Source organism: Parasteatoda tepidariorum, chromosome 1 (genome assembly GCF_043381705.1).
Source record: "Parasteatoda tepidariorum isolate YZ-2023 chromosome 1, CAS_Ptep_4.0, whole genome shotgun sequence".
NCBI lineage: Eukaryota > Metazoa > Arthropoda > Arachnida > Araneae > Theridiidae > Parasteatoda > Parasteatoda tepidariorum.
In genome coordinates this window covers 76,453,783-76,473,341 of record NC_092204.1, presented here as the reverse complement: position 1 = coordinate 76,473,341, position 19,559 = coordinate 76,453,783, and the positions used below count along the sequence as shown (strand labels likewise).

The following is a 19,559-nucleotide window of genomic DNA, read 5'->3' as shown; positions in this document are numbered from 1 at the left end:
TTATAGTTTAAAATTACAAATAGGTTTAGGTTAATGTTATATTTTAAAATTCGTATTCAAGTTCACGACCATCACTAACATCCAATTAATATGAAGTATAATGTAGTTTTAACATTTTATTTACCTTTATTTGAGTATAGAAAGTCTATGAAATTCTCGCAAAATATTTTGTAAAATCAGCTGGATTTTTCCCCCCTCCAAAATATGTAGAAATATAAACACGTAGTTTCTCCCCCGCCCCCCTCAAACGTGTTGCTTTATGTTGAGAACGTTCTAAGCGTAACCAAAGAAATCAATAAATAATTATTCATTAATGTCATCAAATTATATTAATATTCAAATATTATATGGTGCATTAAGTATATAATATATTTATTTTTTTAAAAATTGGAATTAACTTTTCAGATATGATTAAAAAAATTTTTTTATCTACAAAACATTGTTGGTTAAGCAAATAATTATTGCTTTCTGTGATTAAAATTAGATCTTCCATTGCACGTTTTTTTTTTTTTTTAAATCGTGTTTTAAGCGTCTTCTTCAAAGGATGAATAACGGATTTTTTTCGAAGATAATACAAAATAAATATCATGGGATTACTATCTTTCGCTTGAATTATTTTTAAAATATTTAAAAAATAATTGTTTAGATTTTTAAATATCGTTAATTTCTTCGCTTTTATTTATTTATTTTTTGAATGAAATGTGAGGATAGTTCATAAAAAAAATAGGAATAAAATTTTATTTTATTTCTTTGTTTAAAAAATTATAATTTAAAAATTTATAGCATTATTTTAATTTTATTTAGAGCAACAAAAAGTTTTAAAAAAGAAATCATTTTTGTGATATTTATTTAAAACTAAAACACTATTCTCGAGAAGGATAAGATATTAAATTACTTGAAGTAATTGCATGTTTTGAAAAAATTAAAGTGAAACATTTGTTTGTCCATTTTAAAGCTTACTTTCAAATTTATTTATTTTTCATTTACAATATTTGGTAATTTTACTAAAAACTGCTACTAAAAGCTATTTGTAAAAAAGAAAAACAATTTCTTTACTCTTTTTTTTTTTTTTTTCATTTTAATTACATAGTCCCTAATGTATTAATTAAATGATAGCAGTTCTCTTTATTTAGAAATAATCCGGATTTCAAATTAAATGTTTTCTTTCTTTTCTTTTTCTTTTTTTTTTGTAAGGGAAAAAAAGATGGCCGAAACATAACATAAAAATTCCCTGCTTCAAATCATGGAACGATCACTCTTCAAATATTCGTTTATCAATATCAAAACACCCCTGGGTTCTTTTCACATAACTGGCATACCCTTGTAGAACGAAAATGACAGCATTTTGTGAAAACACTTCCAGAACGTGAATTGCACAATATCTCTTTCCACTTTCATTCTATTATGCACTGTCTACACTACGATAACATCGTTCTGTAAAGGCAAATAGAAAAGAGGCAGAGGCTTAATTGGCAACTCATCATAATGCCGCGGCCATAACGAGATCTTTTTTCCTGCCACAAAGGGGGATAGGATGCAACAATGTAGTATATTGTTGTGTACGGAGCCCAGCGTGTGTGTATGTGTACATAATCATGTCGGACGCGATATGTTTCGAGACGAAATGAGAGAATGGGGGAGGGGGGAAAGAGATCCCATTGTTTTTCGAGAACTTGTCTCCTGTTATGACGAGAAAAAGGCATCGTTTGATGATAAACGAGCTCCTGAAGCAAAGAGACCCAGACATGGAATTGCGTGAGGAAATATTGAGTTAGAGAAAGACAGTAAAACACGGTTATATAATATATTGTTTTTCGGAGAAGTGGAAAATATGAAAGAAAAGCTTATTGTGTGCATTTGATTATAGGTGTTTTCGGAATACGTACAAAAAAATCTCGTTTGAAAAGGCGTGAAAACTCATTCGATTGTAAATCCGATAATTTTGCAAAAACTAGCAATGTCTTATTTTAAATAGCTGTTTTGAAAATTCCTAAATATATTCCCTCCAACCCGAAAAAAGATACAATCTTAAAAGTATTATTAAATTTTAAAATATTATATTATACATCGGAACAACACTGTATGTCGAAATAACTTTATTACTTAAGAGGGAAATAAATGAAAAATGTATCGATTTTATACACTATGGGGTATTTATCGACTAACATGATATAAATGTTATCCAATTCTAATAGCATAGCTAAAAGAAAGTTTAGAAATGTTAATAATTTACCTGGCTGATTGACTTCAAGAATATTTACTAACAATTTTCCATTGCATACTATTTATACTGTTTTCAAATATATTTAATATTTCTATATTGTTCAGAATTACGACAGTTTATTCATTTCTTTTAAAATGGTATTTTTAAAAGTTTAAGATACTTAGAATTATCGATAAACAAATTCCGCGAACTTAAATTGATCAAAATACGCTTCAAATTTAGTCCAATTTAATGTAAGTGCCATATTATGTTTAAAAAAAAAAAACATGAAAATAATTTTTAGTAAGTAAGCTTTTAAGTCAAAATGGAAATTTGTACTATAAAAAAAAACCAGATAAATTGACATACTTACGTTTGCCTTTTTCCTGAATAAATATGTAATTCTAGGTAGAAAATGTCGTTGCTATCGATTTTGCAATGTTTTTATGAAGGAATGTAACCCTACGATGACAAAATTGCACATTTATGTCTCTCATATCCCCTAACTAATGGAAACTCACAATTTTCTAACCTCGTTTTTATCTTATAACTAATTTCGCGTGTCTGAATTATGGTTTCCATTCTATATCGCATTACTCTTATCTTTAAAAGAGGAGCAAAGAAAAATAAATAAAATTGAGTTTCTGAAAATTCTAACCCTAGTGTTTTTTCAGATATATCCGACCATCTCGTTTCACGTCCATTACCGTTTCCCCCATCAAACTTCAGTTACTTTTTTTTTCCTTCTCTAGCACATCACTTTCGCTCTTTCTGCAGGTAGTGGTTTTTATGGAGTTCATGTCTGTCGCTGATTGGTTCCAAGGCAATGGAAGTCAATAAAAATATGATATGGAAGCAAGAAAAGTAAGGGAGAGTCTCGGTCTTGTGTTTAGTAGTTGGTATTCTGTCCGTCCATCTGGCTCTTCCCGCTTTTTTTTTTTTTTTTTTATACCAAAATATTTGGTTTGAAAAGTTTCTCCGGAGTTGCTTGTAGAAGGGCCCATTCTTACGTTACGTGAGATGGTTCTCGATTGATTCATAGATATCTTTTGATTGTAAGCACAGTTCAGAGAAATACAAGTGTTAGCTTTGTAACGAATTCTTCGGGTCTTGCTAAGAAAGGGAATTTGTGAAATATAAGGGAAAAGAATAAAAACTTGCTGTTATCATGTTAGCTACCTATAGCAATTATTTGAACCGAGCTGGTTTGATTACTTGATAAACAACACTAATACAACTAAGCTAATAAAAAGAAGTATTAAATCAGAAATTAGATTTGTTTTGAAGAGGCCAATTTATTAAGGCATTACTCAAACATTTACTTGTTTTAAAAAAGCGATAAGAGCTTTAAAAATGGCATGCAGTAAAAAAGTCCTAAAAAAATATCAACATAAACGCATAAATATCATGTTCTGACTAAAATGTTCTATTTGAAGATAATACTATTAGCTACCACTGTCGTTGTAAGTTCGTTTTTGTAGAAAATAAGTCAAGCGTAGCAGCAAAGTACTTGAGGAATGGTAGAATAGCTTTTCGATGTTCTTCTTTTAAATTCTTTGACTAACATTACCTTAGTTACTCTATATTTTCAAAGTAGCTCATATATGAATGCATGCGCCCATCTATATTTCAAATTTGGATGCTGAAATTGTGGTCGAAAGCTAGAAACATAAATAAGACAACGAAAGCTTTTGGCCTTATCTGGAGAATTAAACTTGTAACTGGCAATTGCTGAATATCTTAGACTGACATTCATAGACCAAGAAAGCAACTGCATACTAAGTGGTCTAATGAAATTCTATAAAGTTTTGACATCACACTAGAGCTGCACTAATAGACCAATGGCGATTTATGAAATTAAAAAAGGGAAAAAAAAAAGCTGGAGTAAATGCTTGAGCAATCACTTGATCAATATTTTTGAAATGGTTTAAAAAATTATTCGGATGACAAATAGTTATGAACCAATTTATTTATTTACTTTTTTTTGCATGTTATTAAATATGTAGTATCTTATATGTTTTCATGGAAGATTTCGAAGACTTAATTGCATTTTAATGGTAAAATATATGCATAGTGCATTAATAAATATTTCACTATTTAAAAAAAAAATCTTTTTACTCTATTTTTAGGATCTTGTATCTGGACATTTAAAAATTAATAAAACAAGTTATTCTTAAAAAAAACTAAATAAATTTGTTAGCTATTTTAAATATGCCTAACTAATTTTCAATCAAGAACATTTTCTAAAACGTAAATTTTTCAAAAAATGCGTAGTCGTGTTGCATCCCTTTTTAGATTCATAAGCTGTTCATCAATTTAAAAATATTTCAATAAAATTTATGTTAAATCATACTCGAGTGTTTACCTAAGCTCAGAAATTTAATATATATTCCGCAGAATCATTTTTTAAAATGTTAGAAAGATTTATCTTGTTGGTAGGGGAGGGGAACGGCTTCCTTTCGTTGTTGCAAATGTAATTTATAGTATCTTAAAAATCATGATGCCCGGGGAATAAAAATTGATTTAGGCGGAAAGGATGGCGTGTATTAAACATTTAACCGATTAGTACCTTTCCGCGTGAACGGGGGGCGAGAGATCGTATCAAAAATTCCATTCGCGCCATCTCGTCAGACCATTAAAGAAGCCCATTTCGCGGTTCGTCTTTCGTAGGACGTGCTGAGCGGAGGGTCTCGCAGCGTTATTAAATTTTTTCAAAAAGATTCTCCGTCATCTGGCTCTAGGGATACTTGAGAAATGGACCTGGCTCCATCTAATGACTTCGACGAAAAGTTTTCCAGGAAAACTGATTCGCTGATATGGCATGCCTCTTGCACATACACTCTGGGATATTTTCTCAGCTTTATGTCCGGACCTTATGCTCTCTCTCTCTTCCATCTCTTCGCCTGGATGGGCTGTTTGAAGGAATGCATTCCAAATTATGCCCTAGAGTTTTAGGACGATTTCTGAGAGAGAGTTCATGCTGACTTCATCTGTTTATTTTGCCCTGTTATATCTTCCATTCCTTTTTCATTTAAACTGGGAGTATTCCGTTTTCTTAGCCTACTACTCTATGTAATTATTTCTCTTTAAAAAAAAAAAGGTACTTGAGCATATATTGTTTAAATTAATAGCTCGGAGGAATTAAATTTGATGAAAAAGTTGGTTTTATTATAAAGGAAGCAGATAGATGTACTCAATGATTTTATGGTGAATTTGAATAAATTGGCTTAAGAAATTATAGATTATATTATAGATAATTATAGGAAATGATGATAGGCCAAGTTTTGACGAATGAACTTAGAGCTTTCTTCCACTGATAACTGTAACTGAGTTCTACGAAATTTAATAGCATAGCAAAATAAATCGATGTTACATAGTTTACAAAGTACTAACTAACCTAAAGTAAGACCTTTTATCAAAATATCTCAATTTTGTTCTTAAAAAAATTGTCACTTTAGAATGCAATTCTTTCAACGAGCTCTATCAATTCTTATGTTAGTTTTTGTAGCCATCGAAGTTAAATATTCAAATATGGTCCTCAAACAAGAAGAGATTTTTTATGGGAATACATTGTGTCTTTTTTTTTGGGGGGGGGTCTAAAAAGTAGACAACTTAAGAAATTAAATTAAAAAATTAACTCCATTATTTTTTAATCGTACTTGAGTTAAATAGTCTGTAATTCCCTGAAGAAGGTAGCTTTTCAAATGAAGCGTCCTTTCCTATATATCAATCTAAATCTTTTTAATAGAAAATCGTTTACTTAACCGCATTTTCACAGAAGTAATTGTTATACAAGTCATACAATAGATTAGATTTTTAACACACTATTGTTCACGCCAAATAGATATTTTAGAATCTTTCCTCTTTAAGCCCCAGAATTTTTACTCGGCAATTAATCGCCTTATATACATAAAAACAGTGATACGATTGTGTATTTGAATGTATATTTATATCAATGAAAATAAATTAATAATAATGAAAACATAAAATGCTTTTAAAAAATGTTGTTTCAATAAATGCTGTTGAGAATTCTAACTCCCTGCATTAAACGGTCCCCTTTAAATTATGGTGGTTATATTAGCTCATTTAGCAGATGTTATGTTTCGCAACTGCCAAATCGAGCATTATGTACCAAAAGCAATTTATTTTTTTGATTCGCCATCTCACAAAGTAGATCTGCGGTATTATTTGGTCCCCTCATCTGTTTGAACGAGCAAACGAAGATCCGTAGTAGCAGTAAGGATTCCCTAATGGAGCATAAATGTTCGGAGGTCATGTATTCCGTTTGTTTTGTATTCGATTATACTCTCGTTTAGACAAAGTTACTACGCGAATAAACATTCTAACCGGAAACGTTTCAGCGTAATGTTTGCCCATCGATTTTTGGAGAAGTGTCTGATGTGTGGTTTCCCCCCCCCCTTTGTTAGAATCGTTTTTGTGGTACTGAGCCTTTCGACGATTATCAAATATTTGTGTCCTGTCTTCGAGGATCGTTTGTCCTAGTAATAATTATCGAGATAAATGAGAAATTAACTAGTATTAATCTTTTGCCCAGTTTAACTATTGCCTACAATGTTTTTGCTCCAGAAACATTACTTTCTATGGAAGCTGTTAATTTTATTTTATAAACGTCTTTGAACAGCTGATCAAACTTCTGAGTTTACGACTAATAATGTTCAACCCCGTGGCCTTGTGATTTTGAACTCAATCCAGAAGACTCCTAGATCAAGTTTTGAGATAAATTCGCCTTCGTGGGAGACTTTTTGATGGAATTAACCCGCATTTGCATTACATGGTGAGGAAATCCTCCTAAGGTTAGTCTAACAGCAAGGAGACTATCATATTATCTGTCTACCATTGAGGATATTTTACGTCCACGCTGTGGTCGTTGCAAGTCAGGTACGGAATTCATTTTAACAAGCGATTCGTTGGGATTCGGACCCGGGTAGACGAGCGATGTATGAACTCTGAAACTTTTTGAAATTTTTTGTATCTATTGGTAAAAAAAATAACTACTAAGGGAATTGTGTTTAATATCGTCAATCGATTGTCTGAATGTTCTAAAACTTAAAGCGTAAATAATTCTTTTTCTTTATACACTTAATATCTAGTCATAATTTTTAAAATTAGAATAATATCCTTGAAAAAAGCTACATGAACTAAGGTCTCTGTTAAGAATGGAAAAGTTTACTTTTTTGGAACAGTATTGATATCTTCAACATTTTCAGCAAAAGTGCATACATATTTTTTAATTGATACACAGAGATAATTTTTTTATGTATAATACTTTGAGAATTAATTACTTTTAATTAAAATTAAAAAGTGTCTAGAGTAATTTAAACACACATATATTTGTAAATGCTTAATTAAAAGACTATATACTAGATTCAAAATTGCCGTGGCTGATGCCAAAATTAAAACAAAGCGTATCTAAAATAACTGGATTTAAAATTTTGCGAAATACACATATTAATTTTACTCGAACATTAGTGTTAAATACATTTTTAATAGAATTTAAAATGAGACATGAGCAACTGAAAAGAGCAGAAAAGAAAATCCTAATTAAGAATCCATGGTTTGATTAAACAAATAGTACATATGTAGTTATTGCTTAGCTAGTCTTTATTTGATGTATGTGCTAAATTAAGAAGAAAACTTCAAACTTTTTACAATATCACATATTAAAAAAAATCATTTTAGTGCTAATGTGTATAACATTAGCACTAAAACTAATAATACACCTAATGTGTATAATGTGTAAAGAATATTTTTCTTTTACACACCTTTTAATAGTTATTAGTTTGGAAGTTTTTTTTTTTTTTAACGTGCTTTTTTATTTTCTTGAACGGTAAAATGACATTTAAGCAAGTTCAAAACTAGAAAAAAAATGCAAAACGCGGGGATCTTTAAATATTTATTTTGCTACAAATAAAAATCTAACTTAATGAAATAGTTGAAATTATTTGAAGGTAATGAACCAATTACTAATTGAACAGAACGGGAAAGAAATATGCAAAAATTATTAATTATTTTCATTTAGTTCACACTGTATATAAACTATGTTTTTATTTGCCAGGAATATTAAATATTTTCTATATTTCCCCGGAGATTCTCAAATAAATTAAAGTACATTACACAAAGAAAGAATTTAATCCAGAAAATTCTCTATTTGAAGTCATTTTGAAGTGTAAATACTTCATAACAGCATTCTTGTTCCTACATTTATTAACTATAATAAATTACAGTGAGAGAAAATTGTGTTTTGGCTTAGCTGTATTCTGCGATTAAGTATCAAAGTAAAATATTTTGTTTTTTCAGTAATTGTGTGTTTAGTAGATGTGATATCCTTTTCAGATTTAGCATGAAAATAAAATGAAATTTATAAGTTTGAGTTGATTTTGATTCCATAAGAAATATATTTAAAAAATTGACTCTTTCGGTGAGTTTCAAGAAAAAAATTCCATTTTCTTACCATTGGTTGGCTCAAACAATACCAGTTATACTGGGTAAACAATTTGCTGGTTAAAACTTTCTAAAGCCATACTTTAATAAGCATGCTAACGATTGAATTGATTTTCAATTTTAAAATAACGGTAATGATCAATCCCGTAATTATGTATTAATTGCCACCTGCCTACATTTCTATGTATTAACTGTAGACCTATCTACTTTTTAACAGGTTCTAACGGATTATGACAATACCTAAATTTGTACGGCAAAATATGAAATTATTAATATTTCAGACTCGTTGCATCATATTTATAGGCAATACTGGTGATGATATATCTTTCCTTTAATAGTATAACTTTAAAATATTTGTATAAAAAGAAATTTCTCGTAAGTTTTAGTGATAACGCCTACCGATAGGTGCCACATGCAGACAGTTATAGGATTATTTAGTAGTTGCATTTCAAAGCTTTTAACATACATATTCTTCTTCACTCTGAATTGGAGGATAAGGCTTCTATTCTAGCTCTCCATCTCACTCTATTTGTGTCAATATATTTTGCATTTCTTCATGTCTTTCCAACTGTTATCAATGCACTTACATTCGTCCTGCGCCAAGTATTTTTTTAGGTTTTTCTCTTCTTCTATTGCCCTGAGAGTTCCAATCAAAAACATGTTTTTCCTTAAATTTTTCTGGTTTACGCAGAACATGACCATTCTATTAACGCTTTTTTAGTATTTCTGCGTTGCAAATTTTATGGAGCCACTCGATGCGTTTCGAAGCTATTAATCTACTGATTATAAAAAATTTAAGCATAATTCGAAATTCACTTGATAAGTTACTTTACTTCATTCAATATCTCTAAAACAGGCAGTGGTATGTAAAAGCCAGCAATTATACAATAACTGCAGTTCATTGCATTTGCCATAACTTATAATTGGAAACTCTTAGTCTTTCATCATTAAAAGGGAATCTTGATCTAGTAAATTAGAAGTAAACGCCATCTTTTTGAAAACTCGTCTCCTGGAAAAGCTTGTCACTATGACTTGAGTATTATTATCAGTTTATATTTTATAACATAACCAAGACGGAATCGGAGCTAAAGCTTAAAAATTTCTCATATGTCTCGTTTTATGTGCATTTCAGCTCTTGTGCTAAAGGAGAAATATATATATATTTTTTTTCCTTGCAAGAAATAAAACTTGAAGCGCGTATTCTGCTGGAGCTGTCCTGTAGACGTCCGATATACTTTATTAAAAAAGAGCGTGGCAAGAAAGAGGAAGAAGCGATAGATGTGGGGGCTGTGCAGAGGTGGCCGGGCGGAAATATGTTGGGAGTTTTTTGAAGAAAAAGTCATTTCGGATTTATATTTTTTCCCTCTCACACTGACAGGCCAAGGAAAAGAAGAAGAAGAGGAAAAAATGTTAAGTCTAAGGAATAGCGTTTCCGATGTACCGTAAGATACGAGCCATGACAGTGCTGGGCTCTGACCGTCCGAACATGAGTAATACCGTGTGACATGCCTGATTGAACCTAGTGCGCTGCTTGGCATTTGCCTTGGGGAGAAAAAAGAAGCTATTTTCTTTTTCGGATAGACGTGGACCTTAAGAGAAATGGCAACTTATTTACTTTTTTTTTTTAGGTTCTTGGGACCTCTCACGATTGAAGTCCCTTTCCCATTTCTTATAGCCACTGTCACCGTAGTGTCTCCAGGCCACTTGTTACATCTAGTGTTCTTTTCGACCGGGTAACGGTTCTTTCTTTCTAAAAGAAATTCTTCGCTGGGAAAACTTTCTTTGACAGTATAAATATATATATATTTTTAAATAAAACGTATTTGAACTGCTATTTATTGAAATATGAAAGGTTTGTGTTTCAAAATAAATTGCTTCGCGTTCAATGTCAGTACATAAAAAATTAGCGTATTAAAATATATTTTGCGGATATTTTGTTTTAGAAATTTCGAAACGTATTTGCAGATTACGAAGTTATAATTCTTATTCAAAAACGCTTGTATAAATTTATTTAGGGAAGCAGCCTGTCGTAATCTAATACATTCCTCCACTCAAGATTTAAGACATAAGTATATACAAGAGTATAAAATCGACTTAAGCTCTATCTGTAAATGAACATAGCATCCAAAATTGATGTTATGGAAAAGATTTATTCAGCATAGCGAGATGTAATGATACTTTTAATGTGTTTTACGGTTTGCTTTAATGAACGAACCTCATTTATACCTTATATTTTCTCTATTGGACGAAATCTTTATACAGCGTAGATGTTTTGTAATTATGTCGCTGCCATTAAAAACCGAATTTAAAAGTTATTACTACATTTTATTTATATAGAGCCCTTCAAATATTACATGAGCCCTTAAAGGGAGGAATTTGGCTTAAAATTTGCTTATTTTTCTGACAAGCATATGTTGAACATTGAAATCGCCTTATTTTCGTTTGTTTGTTTTTTTAATGCAAAGAAGAATTGCAATTGAAAAAAACTGCAAATTAAAAATTAAAGTACGGGGGAGGGAAGTTGGATAAATTTCTTCCTGGAGTTTCAGGGGTCAAGCGTTTTGACCAAAATAGGATAATACAAAAGATTCCTAAAAGTATTCTACTCAAAATTTTATAAAATGAATGAAAGCTTGAATTTTGTTACGTGCCAAGTTACATCTTTCATTTGAAAATATTTCTAAAATTAGCTAACCATTTTATTTGCTTATTTTTGCTGTCGAGAGGTTCCAAAATTGCCAAAAATATGCTTAGGTAATATTTGAACGCCTCTTATATTGATTTTATTTTTCCAAAAAAGGAAAATGGTGTTATGGAAAAAAAAGTTTGGAAAACTAAAAAGCATGGCACGCATAACTATTATTTTGAAATGAGTTTATTAAATTTAACATTATAAAGTTAGTTTATAAATCTAACCAACAGGGCTTTTATTATTTAGATTTCTAGTATTTAAACAAATCTATATTTTAGTTTTTAAAAAAATCACTAATTAATCCCAGTATCTTCAAGTTCTTATCGTTGTCGTGAACTTATGTTTAAGAAGTATTCAGATTATATTTAATGAAATTAAAGCTTTCATTAATCATATGTCGAATAATAGTAACTGTAAGCAGTAAAATATATTTTCTTTTGAAAGTATCTGATTTTAAAACTTTCTTTTATAAACATTTCCAACTTCTTATGCCCGTTGTGAACTTTTGTTTTGAAAAAATTCAGAATGCATTTAACAAAATTAAGGTTTTTTTTTTTTTTAATTATACTTCGAATAACAGTAACTGCCTACAGTTTTCTTTTAAAAGTATCTTTTATTTCTTATGGCAGTCGTAAACTTCTCTTTTGAAAAATCTCAGACTGTAAATGAAATTTTTATTAGTTATATGTTGAACAATAAGTAACTGTTAACAGTATATTTTCTTTTAGAAAACCTTAAAATAATATAACCTTTTGTTTTGATTTAAAAAAATAATTTTGAACCAAAATTTTTAATTGTAAAAAAGGGATGAAATATAGGATCTCGTTATTTCTACATATGCTTAAGAGTTCATAATAATAAACATCTATCTTCTAAAAGTGTGGCATGAGTAAAGGAAAACCAGTTAGATATAAATTTCTCTTCTGTCGCAAGAATGCGGAACGAGAAACATCGCCGGATGGACACATTTAGATTAATGAGGATCGTGCATTTAGACAGCTTGTTTGCCTTAATGCTTTTCCAAGTGAATTAACACGGCTGAGTCTGTATTCACAGCATGTAGCAACGCTGCCTCAAATGTAAAGTGCATCGACATCGGTATCATTTCTAATTGGCTCCCTTTCGGTAACTTCAATGTCACATGAAAGGCCTCCCTAATAAGAGGTGTCCCAAAGACTCGTTTCCAGGACGTAGCATATAAATGCTGCAGCCAACCATAGGAGCTGAAAACCCTTCTCTTACATATATTGCGCGACCATTATAATTGTCCTACCTTCATCAACTTAATTTTTACATTTAATGGTTAATAATAGAAATAACTTGAGAATAAGATAAGAAAAGACGAAGTCAGTCTGAATATATTCTGTGATCTACTTCACGGTACTTAGTGAAATAGTTATACAATATGTTTAATGATAGTTAATATAAAATTTGACAATGCAATAAGACAATAGTTGAATATGAAAAGTTTTATGCATTATTTTTTTTTTTTCTATAGCTCTTAATGCATCTTGATGTACTGTTTACAAATGCGCGAGCAGCAGATGCGTAGCTAGGGTTTACAGCAACCGGGGACTAATTTTGCGCCCGTTACAAAATGGTGTAGGAATTAAAAGGGTGCTTTTCGTTTTAAGTTCTAGATAAAGGGAAAACTATTACACTTGATTTTTAAAAAGGAAAAAAAAATGTAACTTGACACACTGTTGTTTAAATAACTTCATAGATTTTCATTATTTTAAAAAAATTTTTTTCAGCATTTGAAACTTCATGGCTTACTATAGGTTTGTTGGAGCTAACTTTTTCTGTACTAAAGAGAATCGGCGACAAAAAGCTTCTCCCATAGAATGGCGTCTTCGTATCCTTATGTACCTCTAGCACGTGCAGTTGACAACCATTTTTTAATAAAATTGATTAACAAGAAGCGTAATTCCCCATGGTAATTTCTTGACCTTATAGTCAAAGAATGACTGTATATTCTTAAATAAGGCTTGAGTTTGCATTTATTCCACTGTTAACTTTTTACAGCGCTTAAACCTATGACTCCATATGGAATACAAAGGTTATAATTTTTATTTTTTTTTAAGGCTTCCATATCCAACAGTGAAGTAAAATCAAAATGCTATTAAAACTTAATGAAATGTATAATGTTAGGCTTAAAAAAACTGCGGATTGAGCCCCAGTTTTTCCCAATCACAGCTGAGCGCCCTTAGTGAATAATATTTTAAGCAATATTTGGGTCACTGCTTAAAAAATGTTACTGCCTGTCCAAATTTTATCGAAATTTAAAAAACAAAACTATGGAAAGAAATTGGAAAATCTGAAAATGAATTTTTTTTTTTTTCACCACAGCTTGCATATAGTTTTCGTTTTTAAACTTTTATAATAAACATCTTGTTCGTAATATATACAAATTTTTTTATATTAAGAAGGTAACAATTGAATACTTGTCAGATTAATTTATTTCGTAATCGGAGGATCTTACATAGCAATTTAAATTACGAAATAATTTATTTGAAACAAAGTAAAATTTCATAAGTCTACTGGCAAAGAAATTATTCTGCTGCTATTATTAATGTTTATATAAACATTTCGCTAAAAAATTATTCTGTTTTTATAAAATGCATGACCAAAAACTGTTTTTAGAAATAAATGCAATTGCGTTGACACGCCTAAATGAAAAAGGAATTTTCTCTTTGAAAATAAAATTGTCGAAACAGTAATTGAATTGACAGGTGTGCTATTGTTCTGGAATGAGACACACCCCGTTTTTGCATTTTTCAACTTGTTTCAGGTATAAATATTTAAAATTGTCCTATGATACACATTGCTCGTGAGTTAAACCAAACATTTCAGATCTTTTTGAAAACCTTAAAACTATTTTTCTTGTGGAGAGAGAGATATTCGCTATCCTATCTCTTGTATCATAATTCAAAACTTCAGTGCGTCATGACGCATCATATGAAGCCCCAATTTATCTGACATGTCATTCTGAAAGCGAAAATTTCATCCCATTTAAAATATTCTGCGAAATATTATCCTTCTGGCCATGGCGGGTAAAATTTTAAAATCAATATGAGTGAACGAAGCTAACAAGTGACGATTAATCCCGAGTTTCACTAGAAGGCTGGCTTTTGTGACATCTCTGAAAATCTACTTTATAACTCCGGCCTTGGACAGTCGGAACGCAATCCATTTTTCATTTCAGCCTTAAACAGCACCTGCATTTTATTTATTTATTTTTCCGACCTGCTGGGTTCTTTTTACGAAATAGAATTTAATTTTTATTAAGACTGCTGCTAGCTACGATTATTTTTTATTTTTTTCAAAAAAAATGTATTTATATACCAATGCTTTCATAATTTATCTCTTTTAGTAAGCGAAAAGCTGTTTTTTCGTATGATTTATTGCCCTGGTTTTCATCAGCGTTTACTGGTTTTATACTGAATTCTTCTTCTCGTGTACGAATTTTTTTGTATTAGAAACAACTTAAATTTGAAAATAAAAAAAAGAAAGAAAATCGTGATTCGTTAGTTATTAGAATTTTTTTTTCCGTTTGAAGCAAACAAGTAAAGTATAAATATTAGGTTTGAGCTATTTTTTTTTTTTTTTTTAACTTTGATATAAATTTTATCTGATACAATTATTTTAATTAGTTTAAAAAAATTATTTCGAGTTCCCAACTTATTAATTTTAGTCCAAAGCACTTCAAAAATATTAAATCAGACTTAGTAAACTTAAATTAGAGAAACTTTTAATTCTATTTCTGTTTAATAACGAATCCCTTGTGTATATTATTATTTAAATATAGATGAAATCCAAAATAAATTGATATTGGGAGAGAGGGAAAAGAAAGAAATTCGTAGTTTAATGATTGAAAACAAATATAATTATGATAAGATCCAGATTTTCCCTTTTACTTTAAACATTCGCTGTACTTAGTTTAAGTGTAGCTAAAAATAAAAACTGATCATTTTTATCCTTCTATTTCAGTGGGGGATGGTCAGTAAATAATGCATGTTATAAAATAAAAAAATTCTAATATTAAAGATTTGTTTTGAAATTGTAGTTTTCCTGTTATTTTACATATGAATGAAATTATAATTTTAGAAGCATTTACTATCTATACTATTTTAGAAATACTGGGATATTCAAGCCAGTTTTAAACGCCAAGTTAATAAATGCCAAGTTGTTCGTATGATACTGAAAAGAAGGAAAACTAATATATTAAGAATATTAATAATAGTGGTAAAATTATAATCTTGTGCAGATAGTAAAATGAATTTAATAATGAAATAAAAATATAGAAAATAATTTTAAAAAAATTTTTGACTAGAAAAAAAACAATTACTTAATACTTGAAACTAAGTTTCAAGGAAGTGGGCTTAGCACTTAGTACAGCAGTCTTGAAAAAGTTTGACTTCCGTCTACGCTACGTGAAACTTACTTCCTTTAAAAAAAAATAATCATGTTTAACAACTTTTCTTCCTTTCCATTCCGCGCTTAATAAATGGTTAAATAAATTACGCATAATTTTTGTTGCTGATTCTATAATTTATATTTTCAATAAACATTTTTATACATTTTAATTAAAAATGTATAAAAAATATTATCAATTGAGTTTGAATTTAATATAAGATTGACGCAATAACAAAAATCAGCTGGTTTCTGTATCTGACTCAATGATAATAAACAATTTACTTTTAATATTTCTAAATAAAAATGGATGTTTTCTTTTATTGAAAAAAAAATTGCTCTCTGAATGTTTTATTATTTTTTTTCTTCAGTACAAGCATATGTCATGCTAATAATTTTTAATGACATCGATTTTATCATTAATGTCTTTTTATTTAAATCTTAAAATGTTTTATTTGATTTTATAGTTATCAATAACTCGCATAAACTATAATTACTAGCATGTAATTCTTATAAATTAAAATACGCAAGTTTCTGGACAATACACTGTTACACTTGGCACTATGGACATTAGTTAGTAGTGGCAGTAAAAAAAAAAAAAATTTAAAAAATTGGTTAGTAGTGGCACTTACAAAAAAAAATTAAACTTATTGTTCAAATAAATAACTAATGATTCCGTAACAATCACTACTACCAGGGTCAAAAAATTGGAAGGTCATATCTTTAAAACATGATATAATAGAATACATAATTTGGCATTATTCTCGCCAATTCTTCAAAAAAACGCCCATTCCTTCAATTCTTTACTTTTCCATTCAGAATTAACGTCAATGGTTGATCGAAAAAAATAAAATTCATGCACAAAAAATACAAAATGGGGTTTTCTCGTGCAAAAAAATAATATTCACTTTCATTTTACACCTTTTAACGATGAAATGAAAACTATTGTTTAAAAAATACATAACTTCCTTGCCAGTGTAAAACTTAAACTCTCCCATTTTCACTTTTGTATATAATTTCAGAGTGGCTACATAAGGGGGACAGTTAGGTAATTTTATCAACCTGGAAAAATTGGGGAAAAGCTCTTACAATTTTTTCCAAGGAAGAAAAAAATAATACCAAGTTCTATAAAAAAATATTCTAGTATATATTTACCATCAGAAAATATATATACCATTAATTTTTTAACCTCATTATTTATTATTTTTTTAAATTCATATAAAAATGTTATTATAATTTTCGAACTCATTTTAAAGCAAACAGATAAGTGCGAAGAGAGAGAATGCCATGTATTAAAAAATGTTGTACTATCAAAAATATTTCATCATAAAAATATCTACGCTAATCGACTACATAACACAAGTTATAATTCAAGGTTTTTTTTTATTATTATTATTTGTGGGTACTCTTAATTCACATTTATTCCAAATTGCAAATCCAAATTTTAAAAAACACCGAAAGTAATAAAAGCATATCAGAAATGTTAAATTTTTTTTATAAAATAACATAGGGACTTACCTAAATTGAGAATTCCAACAGCGCTGGAACCACACCGGAAACCAAGTAATCCGTTAGTATTCGGTTTATCCACGAAAGGCACTGACAATGATCTCCAGTCACGTGCGTTAATTTTTTTTTCTAACACTCACGAAACAGTACTTCGGAAACAAACACAATCGAACATTTCTTCCTCTCAGTTGTCCCCACTGCCAACTCAAAAGGAAATTAGCTTTTTAATGCTTACTTTTATGCTGCTTTTTTTATATGGCCATATACTCCAGCTTCGGTTGAAACAGCTGCTTATATGCATGGATTTCAGCCAAATTGCATTTATTGCTCAAGAATACTTGAATTGACGTCAATTCAAAAAACCAATCAGATGGTGCGCAAACATCCGTAAGATTTAATACCTAAATAAAGAATTCTATATAAAGGGCGTCTTTTTTCGCTTTAAAAAAATGTCTATTAAACAAAGTTTTTTAAAAAAAATCTCACTAAGTGCATCGAAACTGGTATTTTTGCACTAATTTATCTAAATTAGCTGCAAATAAAATATTTCCAGATTAGCTCTAGAACTTCCGTTTCCGCACCAAATTGCTTCAAACTTATTCCAATTCATCTTGGTTATATTCCTTCATAAGCATTTTTTCGGAAAAAAATCTGTCTCTAAAAAATCTCATTAGTTTTCTAAAAATAATATATTTCCGTTGCAAATTAATAAATTTGTGCATTTACTTTTAATTTTTATAATTCCTAAATTATTTATTTTATATTTAAAGAAAAGCTATTTATATCTAACTAAGATTCCACGTTAAGTTTGTTAACTTATTACTCCAAACGATTCTAAAAGTATATAACTGTCGCTTCAAAAACCAATGAAAATCGTTGCTTCAGTTCACTAAAACACTTAATGCCCAATCACGTCAACGTAAAAGTTGAAAGCTTTTCCGAAATTTTAACTTTCTCTCCAGAAATTCCAACTTTCGCTCCTACAATCGTCTTCGCTAACAGGTTGCAATTTCGCTCTTGATCTGCGGAATATCCAGTTAATCCTACTTTTCCAAGAGATAGGTCCTTTTAAATTTAATCTATCTTGATAATGTTATCATCTCCTTATCTGATAACAAATCCACGCGATTTCTTGGATATCGCGATTTCTCTTCTATAATTTAAATGTTAAATTTTTAATTCATTTAAAAAACCTAATGCATGAAATTAGTTGGAGATTTTAAATCGTTATTTACTACCATTGAACGAAAACCGTTCTGGTTTAAATCCATGAGACAAAAATAGTTGCTATGATAAGATGAATCCTCTTATCTCGCGGATTGCAACTACAAGGATCGAAGTCCAAGTAGAATCTGTCAACAACTTGAGGGAGAAAACGTCCAAAATTTCTGCGGTGGCCAGATAGAGATGGCGCTAGTGTCGGAGTGCTCAGGAATAATAACAGTGTATTCTCTTCGGCGGTGTGACAGTGAAATGCGAAACCAGGGATAAAGAAAAAATATTTTTATACTTTTCTCTGGTGTTTGTTATGCGCGCGTGTAAGCGCCGTGAAAAATGAAGAGAAACCTTTATTTTTCCCCTCTTTCACTTTGTGCATTTTTTCTAGTTGATTTATAGTTCGCATTTCGTGTGTCCGTGAGCCGCATAAATACATCGATGATCTATTTTTATGTAGGTTTTTATTTTTACCTTTTTTTCCCCTTTCCTGACAGACTCTGAAGTATGTGATGAGCTATAACTTCAAATGAAAAATAACATTTTTTATGAGTGCGCCGGAGTTGGGTGCCTGGAAAATAAAAATGAAAATCCGTTTTCATGAAAGTATTCTTAAAAATGAGACGGGGTAAACTTGCGTAACTTTTTTTTTTATCACTATTACGACGTTCATTTTTAATACCGCTTTATTTTCGCCCCTTTTCCGTTTTACGTAATTCAAATTTTTATTTACGTTAACATACTTTGTTTATATTTTTTTTTTTTTTAAATTTAAACACCTTTTAGTTTGTGACTTTGTTTCTAAAAGAATTGCTCATTTTTTAAAAACAGTAAAATATAGTTGTTTCGATGTATTTCTGGGGTATTAGTCTAATAAACGTTCAGGAAATTCATTTTAAATGTTCGTTTAGATCTCAAATAACTTGTATACGACTACAAAGTACATAAAAACAACTTAATACATAAAAGATATAGACAGTGATGTAGAAATTTTGCTGAGAAATAAGAAATGTGATAAAGGAAAAAATTATAGGTCTAAATATTATATTGATTTTTTTTATTCAC

At 29.8% G+C, this 19,559-nt stretch overlaps 3 protein-coding genes across 10 annotated transcripts in view; 2 read left to right on the top strand and 1 right to left on the bottom strand.

Annotated features, from left to right (window-relative positions):
- The window catches only part of LOC107453476 (mitochondrial import inner membrane translocase subunit Tim29), a 61,989-nt gene extending 43,452 nt beyond the window's left edge, over positions 1-18,537 (bottom strand). Inside the window, exon 1 of the mRNA XM_071182777.1 lies at positions 17,289-18,537. The gene's annotated coding sequence lies outside the window, so the exon portion shown is untranslated. The remainder of the gene's footprint in view (positions 1-17,288) is intronic.
- Positions 1-19,559, top strand: part of LOC107453483 (dystrophin-related protein 2) — a 276,867-nt gene that overhangs the window by 41,868 nt on the left and 215,440 nt on the right. The window lies entirely within an intron of this gene.
- The window catches only part of LOC107453463 (single-stranded DNA-binding protein 3), an 81,232-nt gene that overhangs the window by 32,766 nt on the left and 28,907 nt on the right, over positions 1-19,559 (top strand). The window lies entirely within an intron of this gene.